Source organism: Parambassis ranga, chromosome 17, assembly GCF_900634625.1.
Source record: "Parambassis ranga chromosome 17, fParRan2.1, whole genome shotgun sequence".
Lineage (NCBI taxonomy): Eukaryota > Metazoa > Chordata > Actinopteri > Ambassidae > Parambassis > Parambassis ranga.
Window position 1 is genome coordinate 9,571,650 of NC_041037.1, and position 13,062 is coordinate 9,584,711.

A 13,062-nucleotide genomic window follows, 5' to 3' on the forward strand; every position below is an offset into this window, starting at 1 on the left:
CATCCAGCAAACCCAAAATGAATAATGTTAAAAAACATCAACTTGGCATCAGAATAAAGCGTGTTTACATTGTATACATCCGCGTTAAAAGGACATAATTATGGAAATTATTAGCAGTATGCTGCCTTAAGGGATTTAGATGGTCCTTTTATGTTGATGCAATATTCTGTGAGAACAGACAGACTGATTGTTGAGCAGGGGGTCTCCTGCTCCAACAACATCTCCTTTAGTTACCGGGTATGTAGCACATTATCGTGTGGACTTCTTCCAGTTTCAGGGTTGTTGTCAGAACACAAATTATACTTCTGCATTTTTTTTTTATCTGACTTTCAGGGCTGTGTCAGTTGAAGCCACTCTGGAGGAAATACTGTCCGTGGAGGATAAAGAGGCCTCCACGTCGCTGAAGATAACAATGCAGAGCTGCCTCGGGGACAGCTGGTGGAGTCGCTGTCTGCAGTTTGTTTTTGGTGGAAATTGGAAGAAAAAGAAATTGTAACATTACAGGAAAGCTTTGGGTCAAACATGAACAGAAGCAGAAAAAAAGACCAAAACCTGTAAGGCAAAGCTCACTACTGACCACAGTGAACAACAGCAATGTTACTGTGTGAAAACATGCAATACATATTTCATATTAAGTCCTATTAGTACATTGCCTCTGTTACTCACACTGGGTCGATAACACACATTCCAGATATGACACACAATTAACGTTTCTGCTAACAAAACATATGGATATATTACTCAACAAAGCTGCAAAAGTCTGTGTAAGGAGAGGAAGTGGGTGGGGATGGTAGTCGGGCATGCAACACAGTGGAGTTGTACTCAGGAATCTGACATTCATGACCCCTGATACCATGATCTGTTTTGTTTTTACTCACTGTAAACCTGTATTTTGACATTTTCGGCTGCCATCAGGACAAGTCTCCACCCCATGAACACGTGAAGATGTGGTCAGAGAAATGCACACACATGGTCTGCTTTAAATGACTGAATTATTGCCCTTATATTACGTTTTCCAGGTGAAGGAACACCAGCCACATTTTTAGCTTCCATGCTCTTGTGTACACATTTATTTTAGACCTTGAGGAAATGTCTTTAAATTTGGATCAAATGAATGGTTGGTCTCTGTGAGTAAAGCACCAATGTGACTCTCTGAAACTCCCACTGAATGTGACGTGGTTTAGAGTGAAGCCATCTCAGGTTAGTTGATTCCCAGTTTTTGCTGTATAAGCTTAAAACCTGCCGGCTGGACCTTTATCTTTAGTGTAGAAGTTTGAGAACAGTGTTAATCTCTGTATCAGACTCCTGGTGTTTATTATCAGCAGAGTCACTGTATTCCTTCGAGATATAAATCACTGTGGTCAGCAGATTTTAAGTGTTAGAGGTTTCTCCCACAGCAGGCGGCTGACCTGAGAGAGACCTGCCAAGCACAGTTAACATCAGCTCTTGTTTGATTTCTGTCAGCATCTGTAACCACAACATTCTGGCATCGTGTTCCCTTTAGCACTACTACAAACTCTGTCCCTCACTTGACCCATAACACTGTTTAGGAATGTGCAGTCATAACATGTTATGTTCTAATCATAACATCTGTGGACAGAAGCATATGGGAAAGCCCTTATTATGAACACTAATGACAGCTGAAGCCTTGAACTGTGGAGGATGAGGACCTCAGAAGAGCAATAAAATGCACATTGTGATTTTTATTCCTCTTCCCTCGCTCAAGTCAGCTGTTGGTTTTTAGAGGTTTGATTTGGCCGGCGTAAATCTGTCGCCCCAGTGGGCAGCTGTTCGGCGCGGCCAGCTTTTGTATCTTCGCAAGGTCGTGTGGGAACTAAATGGCTGGGGTGGGAGCCCAGCGCGCACTTTAACGCTAAGTTGGCTCTAAAAAGCTGGCATGTAGACACACAAAAGAGATGGGAGGAGAGTTTGTCCTCACAGAGTCAGTGGATGAAGAAGCTTTTATAGCCACCATTCAGCGGCTCTCCATTTTAACACAACACAGGGATTATGATGCTGAAGTTCACCCAACTTCCCTGTTATCTATAAATCTTGATAGCGATACTAATTTTAAACTTTTCAAAAGGCCTGTGTAAGGAGTATGAGCTGTAAATAATGACTTTCACCCAACAGTGATAATAATGTAGCCGGTGTTTGATTTGCTCCTTTCGGTGAGGTTCAATATAATCAACATGTTTTTGTCTGTTGGATGGCCACGGTCCACTGAAAATGGGCTGGGTCTAACTGTCTGGAGATGGTAATGTTACATTTAAATAGAGATTAATCATAAGAGCCTAATTCATCACCATGACAGCTGTGAAAACATCCTGCCAAAGCCACCACATCCACAGCTTCCTCCTCTTCGTCCCCTCCGGTCTTTTCAGATTCCTCCTTAAAAAGGAGCACTTTTTGAAATCCCTATGCGTGGCTGTAGAATATGTATGGCTATGAGGATATTCATATGCTAATAGCGGAGGAGCTGAGAGTGCAAAATTAACCAAGCTTGACAGAGGCCCATGTGACCCCCTGAAGATGTCGGGAGGCCAGGGGAGAGCATCAATCATGTGACACGCAGCAAAGTTGAGGCCGGCCAGGGCTCAGTCAAGATGGATGCTCTTTCAGGCAGCACATATAAATCTCTGGGAAGGTTTGAAAATATTGAAATTAGAGCTGAATTATAACAAATAACGTTGGCTGCCTCTCCTCAGGAAATGTGTCATCTATCCTCTTCCCCTCTGACTATCTGCCTGTGTCAGAATCTGTGTGTGTGTGTGAGAGAGAGAGAAAACTGAGAAAAAGTGTTTTGTGACACAGAGAAAAATAAGCCTGTGTGTGTGTGCTCAGTAATGTGACTCTAAAAGGGGTCAGACTTTTCAGGTTCTCTGTGTAAGATAGGAATGAGTGCTGTAATGGCCAAAACATGACAGAAGACCCTGCAATCATGAAGATACCGCAAAAAAGCGTGTGGGAGAGCGAGGAGCAGGAGCCTCTGGTGTGTGTGTGTGTGACCTCAGCGAAGCCAGGTAGCATACGACCCCCCCTCTCAAAATGCTTTCAGGTAATGGCTTCCGTGTGGCATGAGAGGTAAGAGTGCAGACTCTGCAGACCCTGAATCAGCCTCAGACGAGTGCGGCGACCTCAACTAGGAGGAAAACGCTTCATTCCTGTAAGCGCTACATTCACACGCCGCAAATTGATTCATGAATCATTCAAATATTTCAGCACCTACCAGACAGTGGGCTCTGAAAATGGCCTTCTTTAAGCTCAAGTCTGCCGTTAAAAGGGTACAATGCTTTTGATGTAGAATAAAGTGTATTTCATCATCGTACTAGAGCCAAAGCGCTGCATCACTCACTTGCAGGTTTTTATGCTAAAAGTCGACTATTTGCAAAACATCAAGATAGTATAATGGCAGTCTTCAGAGGACTGCTGAGTCAAAATGATATCCTGTAGCGTTGGAGTGTAATGTCACAACAGGATATTAGTCTGTTAAGGTGTTCACGCCGCCTAATAACATTGCATTCTCCTCTGATTGATGGTGCGAGGCAGGAAGTCTTCTTGTTTCTATTTGTTCTAGTGTTCACCCTCTCAACAGTATGAACTGCCCTATGTGTGAGCAATAGCCTTTATATACAGAGCAGGAACATCCCCATCTTTATGTTTGTGTGGTGCATGTGTGTGCTAGATGTGCAGTGTCTGTGGACATGCATAAGAGAAAGAGATATGTGTGTTCATCTCTAGGTGTACGCAGCATCAGCAGAATATAGATCCCCTGGCTTCCCCGTAAAGGCAGGTTCATCAGTGCCACAGATTCACGAGCTGCAGGCTACAGTCTCACAACACACACTGTGTGCCACGATGCTTGTAGGCAAGCAAGAGCAGCTTTTAGTTATATGTGTCTAAGTGCAGAAAAAAAACATGAATATATGCCATGAATACATTGCATCTCTCAAAAAACATAGCTATTTAAAGGGGGCCTATTATGCTCATTTTGAGCTCTGTATTTTCATTCTGCGGTTTCTATTAGAGTAACTTTGCATGATCCACAGTCCCATTATTCTCACCTCAAGCTTCATGTTGTTTGTAAAGATTTTCAGCCATTCAGCTGTCAAAGATATAAAAAAGTCAGGTTAGAATGAATCAGAACTGATGAAGTGCTCAGAGCAGTTTACAGAAGTCATATGAGTCTAGTTGATTTCGTTTTTTATTGACATTGACCAGTGTTTACTTCGATTACCTTAAAACTATTCATCCAGTTTTTTCAACCCACTTCGTCCTCTACAGGGTTACAGGGGCGCTGTAGCCTATCACTGCTGTCACTTGGTGAAAAGCAGGGAATGAGCAGCAATCTATTGCAGTACTTACACACACAGCTCACACAACTAGGGCCTATTTAGCATGCATGTCTTTGAAGTGTAGGACAAAGAAAACCCACACAGGCACATGCAAGCTTCTCACAAAAAGGCCTGGCTGACCAGGAGGTGTAAGCCCAGAACCGTTCTGCTGTGAGGCAACAGTGCTGATCACTGCACCAACATGCAGCTCTGGCTTACTTATCCACACATGTGGACTGTGACATTACACTGTGATGTCAATGTTACACTCATTTTCTGCTTGCGGGAACTAATGTAACATCATTGGTATTCAGGAGTACATTAAATTTCTATAAAGTAGATTAATTTGCAAGAAGAAGGCCACTATCCAGGAGAAGACTGTGTGAGGAATCAGTTTGCTTAAACGGTGGACTGCCTTGCTGCAGATGGAGGTGTTTAAATCATACTGTAAGTATGTGTTTAAACTTTTGGCTCATTATTTGAAACCACACCGACAGTCAAAATGAACATTTAACTTTGTAACATAATGCCTGAAAGTGGATGCACTTTCTTTCTTTCTTTTAATTTTTAAATTACAGCCCCATTCTTCTGTAACAACAACCCGTATTTCCTAAATATGAGGTTCTTCTGCCACCTCTGGTCTGAGCATTAATGTCGCAGATAAAAGACGCAAATAAGACAAAACTCAGAGTATCTAAATGAAGGCTGTAGTGTACAAGCGGTCAGGCTGACTGCACCATGCACAGTCAGCCTGACCGCTTGTACACTACTTAGGATTTCTATTCATTTCAGCCCCAGGTGTGTCTCCAGGCATGCAGAGCCTCCTGACTTAATTTAATGATAACTTCCTAAACCTCCCACCAAATGACTGTGCAACATACTAGAAGTCTGAATGGATAGCGTCCATTAAATTATATGTGCATGTGTGTATATGTGTGTGTGAAGAGGTAGAGGTAAGAGGGTAACGTACTAGTTGTGAGTGTGAGAGATAAATAAAGGAGGTGTTTCTGCACCTCAGCATGTTTCAAGGAACCACTAGATGCATCCTTTTTAAAAATCAATACCCTTACCTTAGGCAGGTTTTATGCTTCTGTTTTTTTTTCTTTTTGAAAGAAGCTACGACTGTCTGCGTTTACTTCACATAAGGCCTCACATTACATTAGGCAGTTATAAAGTTATAATAAAGGACTGAAGCTTTAGCTCAGACTACTCTAACAGACCATGAAATATATGCACTTCACAATGGCCACTGCTGAAGCAACAGGTCAAAGTAACCTTGTCGCCACACTTCAGCATGCCTCCATCTGCATGGAGGCATCTTTACAGTACATCAGTCTGCATGACAGAGCTGTCCAGCAAAGCAAAGATTGTGTCACAAACTTGATGAATGCCTGTGAACACATCATCAACCCAGTCAGAAAGAATTAGTAGAAGGAAACACTTAACACTGTTATTTTGGTTCTGCACTCAAGCTGAGTCTAAAATGTGGCATCCACTCTGATGTTAAAGTGCTGGCCTTTAGCTGTAATTTGAGGTTATTTACATTGACATTTGATTAACGATGTGGAAATTGTAGTCCCATACTCCACCCCCAACATACGCTGCCCACCTAACACAGATCTGAATACCAGCAAAAGTCAAAGCTTAAAGTCAGCACTTTAACTTCTTTTGCAGTTTCTTTGGAATGTAATGCAGCAGAGAATACATGGAGAAAAAAACATTTATGCTATAAGGAGCACAAACCTCCGCAAGCTTAGGTGTGTGAGTCTCAAGTGTTTTGTGTTGTAGACCATACAACAGCTTGGTTTTTTTATAGTCCAGAGGTCATGCAGCGTCAACAGCGGTCACACTGTAATAACTGATGTAAAAATGGGCATTAAACCCTGCTTTGGAGCAAAACTCTTGCAGCCTTTCTATTGCACTGCCACGCAGCCTGCTCAGTATTTATTGAGACACCTCCAAAGCAATCTGGGATGGCAGGCACAGATGGCTCCTCTAATCCAGGTAAATTATCTTTGAACCTTTCAGAGTAAACAGACGTGCCATTCTCCAGAAGTCTGGACTCTTATAGGCATGAAAAGAGTATGTGTGTGTGTGTGTGTGTGTGTGTGTGCATGTGCATCATATAAGGAAACTGTAGAGATACAAACATTGACTGTGCTTGTGTCAGAATACGATTGTGTGTATACCACTATTATTGATGGGGAAAATGTTGGCCGGCGTTTCAGAAAAGAAAAAAACCTCAGTATGTTGTTTGCCCTAGAAGAAGTTCGACATCTCAGAGGAGGAGGCTGAATTTTTAAAGGTGTGCTTGAAGGATAATACATCCGAACTTATTCAGCTTTATATGGGAAATCTAACAAATCTTGTCTAGGCTTTAGCAGAAGTGTAAACAAATCTACTATCTGTAACTGTTTTGTTGAATAAATTGAACTTGAAGTGGGTGGTTGGCTGTTTCATCCACTGCTCCACAATCACAGATTCACTCTTTGTCTTTTTGACAACCCTCTGACTGGGTGCATCATTTCAAAAATAAGTGCTTCCTCCTTCATACATTTTTCCGTTTATCACCATGTGACTTCTGTTATACCGTTTCTAGTGAAGCCAGCATTCAGATGATGTTTAGCAACATTACTTCTACCCATCAGAGGTTTATTCATGTAAAACAACTTGAAGTCATTATTTACCTGTTATAATTATGCCTGTGCCAATGCCAAAGTGTGCAAAAATGGCAATTGTCAAATATAACCCTAAAACCTTCCAATCAGAGCCATAAAAGTAGGTTCCACGTACACTGACATATCACAGACAACTCATCACATGTCAATGAGGTGTCTGCAGAAAAGTCAGTCTATCCAACTCTGAATGTTGTTGGTCAGTGTTCACAGGGTTGTAGTCATAGAAACAAAACCCGAGCACAGTGTGGCACTGGCTGCAGTCCCCAGCACCTTTCTGGACTCACGCTCTGATGACCAAGGCCACCATTGCACAAACAAAGGAGAAAACAACACACTGTCTGTCATGACGTGAGAAAAAAAAATAAAGAAAAAAACTGTATCCTGTCTGCAACACTGCAAATAAAGCATCAGAACAACTCCATCCTGAAAAATTTCCAAAAAAGGCCTATGCAGAAAAACAAGGTAAAGATGGAGACAAAGTGATTAGCCCCCACTTTGTGAATGAAAATATACAGCATACAAATTTTAACTGACTAGTTTTGTTTAGGAATGTTTAGTTTGTCTTGTACTCAGAAACAAAATTATTTCCCAAAAACTTAGAAATGATGAGCGCTCTGATGCTACAAGTGAACTGTGTTGTTTTTTTATAATAACAGTCTGGAGTCACTTTCTACACTTTATGTATTTTTCAACATGTTTGAGTCACGTCTCCTGAGGAATCATGGCCCGTTCTTCTTCTGACCAGTCTCTCAAGCTCTTCCAGATTTGATAGTTTCCTGGCATGGACCCTGGTCTTCAGTACACTTCACAGATTTTCAATCAAATTTAGGTCAGGGCTTTGTGCAGGCCAGTCAATAATGTTCACTTTGCTCTCCTGGAGTTCCTCACAAGAATAAACATAAGCGAAGAAAACGATGATGCAGACCCAGTTTGGCTGCCGACTGCTTTAGATTTTCTATCAAGACATACACGATTCCTTCCACCCTAACAAGATTCCCAGTTCAAGATGCACTGAAGCCTCCCCCATGCATTATACTGCCACCACCGTGTTTCACTGTGGGAACTGTGTCCTTTGGTTTACACAGCTCTCCTTATCTGACCAAATATAAAGATATACTTCAAATATGTATTAGCAGCTTGTCCCTCGCATCATTCAGTCTTGGTTGGAGGTGTCTTTTCTGTAGCAGTGGAGTGTTTCTTGGTTTGCAGCCTCATAGCCTGTTCCTGGTCAGGACTCTACTGGCCATCTGTGTTCTAGGCTCTTTAGACACATCTCTTAGTTTTCTTTCATTTGAAATTTTTCACTTTCTCCTACTTTCTTTGAATTTTTTGACAATTAAAATATACTGCTGTAATTCAGACAAATGTGACTTTATTGGTATATCCTATATATAAGGAATGACATTTAATTGCTTCTAATTGTACTTAAAGGTAGGGTAGGAGATTTTATTCTGATACACTTTTTGTTAAATTAGTGTAACTTGTCTTTACAATCCGATAGCAACTGATTAGTTTGGCAGTTTCGCTTTAAACCTAAGAATATTAATCATCTGTGGAAGCTATAAAATGCTAAAAACATCAGCCAATCCTGCGAGGCGCCCCTGCGCGTATAGTTGGCTGGTTGTCACTCTGTTCCTGCTCTGCACACACCAGAGAGGTACTGTACGTGCATGATGGCCGAAGTCACAGACTGGTTGGGAGGAGTGGTTTCAGGGTTAGCTCTGAGAGAAAGGGGCGTGTGTTTACTTTTGAAATCTGGCTGACTCTCACTGAGTTTTCAAAATCTCCTACCCTACCTTTAAGAATGATACGTGTGTGTCTGTACAGAAGAGAGTGGGAAACAGCAACAAAACTACCTAAGTGGCACAGTGCATGGCAGGCTCATATTGACCACATTATCAGATCAATATATCAAACTCACTAAGAGACATATAGGAAACTCCATCACAGTTTGGCCCTGCTGCATTCCATATACGATTCAATGTAAATGTTTAAATGGCAATAAATAAAAGACAGAAAGGCTAAGACAAATATAAAGAAGGTCTTGTGGGATTTTTTTTGTAAATGGAATGTACTGAAAAATTTCCAGAGAAAACAATACGGCAAATAACTTTGTATTTATAGCATGCTGCAGAGAAAAAGAAAGAGAGAGAGAGCAGGACATAGGGGCTTATTAGAACAGTGCACTCTGCTCTGGCTTTCTCCTTAGTGGCTGAGGCAGGGTTCATTTGAACAGTAAGAAGTATGATGTTGGCTATAAAAAAAAAAGAGAAGAAGAAGATACCGTTGTGTGGCTGTGTCAGAGTATGATAGAAGGGGCAGGAGGAGAGGGGTTGTCTAAGATGGAGTTGAGTTTAGTCCTTCTCCTCCTCGTCTCCTGTGCTAAGGCCTCCAGGGTGTTCAGACACAGCACAGCAACAAAGGCAGCCTTTATCACCTGCTTGTTGTGTCCTGTCTGCATCCCCTGCATTGATATTTTCTCCCCAGCACACCACAGTGTGTCTGTGGCCACACATTAGTAGACTGCAAAACCTTCAAAATCTTTGAAAAGAGACACACGGTGTGCACAGTGCACGGACGCTGTGCTTTATCTATTAGAAATGTACCGATATACCAGCAGAAAGGTTCAAAGCCATGCAGCACTTTGTATTATATTTGTGTAGAATATGGATCAGTGGGATTTAACAGGAGTTATTGTTGAGTCATATCAGTCCAATACTGAAATGAACAACAGGGCTTAAGGATTATCTGCTAAGGTCAAGTGTGATTAGCAGAAAGGACAGAAAACACTAATCAAGATAAAGTCACCTTCCTGTACATGACCTACAACTACTCTACATCAGTCAAAGTCTCATTTGTAGAGTACGCTACATTAAAGGAACAATTTGTCAGACTGTTTAAGATTTTAAAATATAAACTAAAAAATGATAAACAGAATGTAAAAAAAAACACAGCTGACATTAAACTCACTGCAGAATTAAGTGTCTGAAGCTGGTAACAAGCAAGAATATCCGCAGACATGAACACAAGATGAGACAGAGAAGAGAGGTAGATATAGTTTCAAGGCAGAAAATGTATTCAATGCACAATTATGCAGCACTTTACAATATTTCTCATTTGAAAGCTGTTTATTGATGCCATTTCAGTACTGTTATGAGGCCTTGTCAAGCTTGTGACTGCTATTCTCACTAAATAGGTGTGTAATTGTTATAATTAGCCACATTCATCCAGGATAGATGTTCTGTTTATGAATTATACTTCTTCTTTTTGTTGTTGTTGTTTGTACTGCAGCTAATGCTTATCATATTCAGGGACACTCTGTATCTCCACCTCTTTCACTTTTGCTGTAAAGTAGCCAAGTCATTCATCTTATAATAATATATGGTGGAGCTGTTCTATTTACAAAGTGTAAAAGATGAGGGGCAGAGTTCATGGTAAAAGATGGCTGTCCTGGTGTGTGTTGTGTAACTAACGGCTGTGGAGATGAGTGGTCCTGTGATGAATGGTGCCGTCATGCGCAGCTATAATCACGCCTACGCATGGCTTCCTGCATAATTGATTTTTAATCCCCTAATAGAAAGTAAATCACACGAGCAAAGCCTGCTTTAGAGCTGCCCTGGAAAAAAAGCGAATAATATCAAAAAGAGAGAGAGAGAGAGAGCAGGGAAAAAGGTTTGGGTGTAGAGGATGAGATATAAATGAAGAATAAATGAATAAGGATGTAAAATAGATTTAAATATCCATGTTGTTGCATCACAGGCCAAAAACAAATTTGCCGTATTTGCTGGCACACTGTAGCTGAGAGGTGCATGATGTCACTGTGACTGAATTTATTATGTTACCTAGTGAATCTCAGCCAAGATGATATTGTTTGGAAAGAGTAATGAGATATAGATTGACCCGTCAGCTGATACAGGGGGCAGATTGCATCTGTCATCCAAAATAAACATGGCTGACATACCGCTCACAGACTGGACAGTGCACTGCCAAGAAACTGTCATTTGTACAGAGAAAACAAGCACAGAAATACATTTGGCTGGGTTCACAAAGGTGATTCTGAAAGTGAATTCTTCTGGGGCAATTTTTCATATTTGAAGAGTGAGACTGTGGGGAAACGTTTGTAATTGGTCAGAAAGCTGGACTTTATGGTTAACATGTCTCATCATTTAGTTCACTGGAGATTTGAGGCAGAACAAATGTTTCACCACAGCAGCCAAGGGTTTCAGATATGAAGATGAGCTGAAATTGATTTCAACGCACTGACTCCCTAGGGGACGCAGATTTACATCTAACTCGCATGTTTACTGCTAGTCCTACTGCGGTCACAGACCTGATGACTTAAATTGATCAACTGCAACTAAGCAAGGACAAAATGAAGGACGGACTAAGGTCAAAAACGAGAAGTCGACACGGCTCTGATAATTGTCAGTGTGCACTCCGTCTTCTGAAATGGGAGAAGCCGGTGTGAGATGGAGCCAAGGACTGGCTGTCAGCAGCCATGCCAACTGCCCTGCCTGAGGAAGATGGAGGAGAAGGGATGGTAGAAAGACAGAGAGGGAAAGGGAGCAAGCAGAAGAGATAAGAATGAAACAGTACAGCAGCTGTCTCTCTGACTGTCTCCCTGACTGATGAGATTAGGGCAGCCATGTAATTGCCTCCAATAGGTGTATATTATAAATAGAGCTTTTGTATGGGCAATGTAAGGGTGAGTCAAAAAGACACTAAAATATCATAACAGAAAAAAAAGAATTCTAAAAATCTCATCAACAATTCATTAACCACTCTGTGGCATTTTCAGAGATTGATTAATTATTGTCCCCAAATCCTAATTTTAACACAATTACTGCCTGCAGCAGCTCACTTAGGCTTTAGATAAGCTGTCACATTTGAAATAGGTTTTGTGCTGGGTAGGAAATAACAGCAGCACACCCTCAAACATAAAAATTACAAAAGATCAACTGCCAATGACACATGGGTGTTCAGCCATTGTGGTCACTCGCACCATCTATGACAAAGTCTACATAAAATGGCTAAAGATGCTTGCTAAGCTCAAGCAATGCAAGACAACTAACACTCGTGACTTAGTCATGCATCTCCACATCTAGAGTTCTATCAAAAGACCCATTGGCTTGCCTGGCTATGTGCTGGGAGTAAAAAAAATATATACATATATTATGTGTCAGAGATGGTGACAAATATAATCACATTACTTTCAACTGCAAACACACAACACTGCAGGCACTCGTTTCCCAGACTAGTTGTTAATAATATGCTGCCAAGAAAAAAAAAAGATCTTTACTATAATGCATTTTTTCATTGCAGTGATCCATGCACCAGCCAACAGTCCCCTCACATCCTCTCTCACACACACACAGAGGGTTGAAGTACTTTTTGTCAGTAGATGACTCTTGTAGTCGTTTCCCGGCTCCCCATTGTTTTGGATGAAGTGTTGGAAGAACGGGGAGACAATCCAGAGTAAGTTTAGCTGATCTACGATCTATCACAGAGCCATGTGAGCTGGTCTCGGTGGTTCTGAATTACAGTCATATTGTACATACAAAACTATATCCTCTATGTTCACGTTCATTTTTTCTGTTACTTTTATTCTATTTTTTCTATTTATTTGGATATATTTTAAGTTTTCATTCCATTTCTTACTATGTGCCTTAGGCCAAGAGCTGCTGAACAAAACATAATGACAATGAAGATTCTTGATTCTTTTTGTCACACAACCACTGCCACTACCTTGGCTTAATGGTTAGTGTTGCAAAAAGCAAGAGATTTATACTATATATTTCTCCAAAGGAGACCGTCACTCTAACAGACTCTGACAACAATGGTTGAACGTAAATTAACAGCACTATTCAACAGTCCAGGTCAAAAACAACTTATTTAAATGCAGACTTCAGGTTCTTACTCTGAACTCGCTGCACCTGGGAGTCCTAAAGAGATTTCCATCTGTCTTATTTGGGTATAAACCTGAAGTTGACACTGTGCATTCACCACTCAGATTAGAATAAATAGCCCTCCAAACCAAAGAGGTTCAAATG

The 13,062-nt window shown here is 41.1% G+C and overlaps 1 long non-coding RNA gene across 1 annotated transcript in view; it reads left to right on the forward strand.

Annotated features, from left to right (window-relative positions):
• Positions 1–7,783: 7,783 nt before the first annotated feature.
• The window catches only part of LOC114449762 (uncharacterized), a 32,492-nt gene continuing 27,213 nt past the window's right edge, over positions 7,784–13,062 (forward strand). The window contains exon 1 of the long non-coding RNA XR_003672013.1: positions 7,784–7,841. This is a non-coding gene — a long non-coding RNA (uncharacterized LOC114449762). The remainder of the gene's footprint in view (positions 7,842–13,062) is intronic.